This window comes from Triticum dicoccoides, chromosome 6B (assembly GCF_002162155.2).
Source record: "Triticum dicoccoides isolate Atlit2015 ecotype Zavitan chromosome 6B, WEW_v2.0, whole genome shotgun sequence".
NCBI lineage: Eukaryota > Viridiplantae > Streptophyta > Magnoliopsida > Poales > Poaceae > Triticum > Triticum dicoccoides.
Window position 1 is genome coordinate 497,717,972 of NC_041391.1, and position 1,529 is coordinate 497,719,500.

Sequence of the window (1,529 nt, forward strand, 5' to 3'; positions counted from 1 at the left end):
TATATGCCAACTTCAGCAAGTGTGAGTTTTGGTTGAAGGAAGTTGGATTCCTCGGACATGTTAAATCCAGAGAAGGAATAGAAGTAGACCCCACCAAGGTTGTTTCTGTGACTAAATGGGTGGCACCTACATTAGTTGGAGAGATCAGGAGTTTTCTTGGACTCACAAGATATTACCGGAGGTTCATTGAGAATTTCTCCAGGATTGCAAAGCCCATGACAGAGTTGTTGAAGAAGGACACCAAGTTCAAATGGACTGGGGAGTGTGAAGCCAGTTTTCAGGAGTTGAAGAAACGTTTGGTTACAGCCCCAGTGTTGATTCTTCCAGATCAATGAACGGATTATCAAGTGTATTGCGACGCTTCACGTCGAGGACTTGGAGCAGTGCTTAAGCAGGAGGGAAGAGTTGTTTCATATGCCTCACGATAGCTTAAACCTCATGAGCTAAATTATGCTACTCACGATTTGGAGTTAGCAGCCGCAGTACATGTGTTGAAGACATGGAGACATTTTCTCATCAGAAACCATTGTGAGGTATACACGGATCACAAGAGTTTGAAATATATCTTCACGCAGAAGGAGTTGAACCTCAGGCAAAGGAGATGGTTGGAGCTCATTAAGGATTATGACATGAAGTTGCACTATCATCTCGGAAAGGCAAATGTCCTAGCCGATGCGTTGAGTCGCAAGAGTTATGTCAATACACTCATGACCGGAGAATTACCCAAGGAGTTAGCAGAGGATCTTCACGAGCTATGTTTGGAAATAGTTCCAAGAAGTTATGTAGCCGCATTGGAAATTCATTGGGGGCTGCTAGGCATCATCCGACTGATCTTATGAAAAGATCAGCCGGCTTGACAGCCATTGATTTGGACAGCATAATCCCCTTGACCATGTCCTTCGTAATACGATCATGCCCATGTTCGCTAGATACCTTGGACCACGCCATCACTTCAGCCACATGTACATGCAATGAAAATTCTCGCGTCTCGCATGGCACACATCCGTAGTGCTCAGATTGCAGCAGCCATGTCGCCATACATCTCACGGCAACATCGGTGAGCTCGCCACACACCGGCCATGGCTACAGCACCGGCAAGCTCTGGGATTGCAGCACCAGCAAGGACACTGCTATGACCAGCCCTTGAAGCATCGGCAATGCTTTGGTGGTGCGACAATGCCCCTTTGCAGCACAGTGATGCTTCATACAAACACCGGCCATGCTCTGGCAGCCTGGCAACGCACCATTGCAACGGACGCGAGGTTCCGGCGGCGTGATGATGCTCCGTTGCAAAACCCGGGAGGTTCCGGTGGCGCGACAATGCTCCGTTGCAGCATCAACCATGCTCCGACGACCCGGTGACACTCCATTGCAACACCCGGGAGATTCCGGCGGTGCGATGATGCTCCGGCAACCAGGTGACCCTCCATTGCAACACCCGGGAGATTTCGGCGGTGTGATGATGCTCCGGCGACCCGGTGACGCTCCAATGCAACACCCGGGAGATTCCGGTGGTGCGACGATGCTCT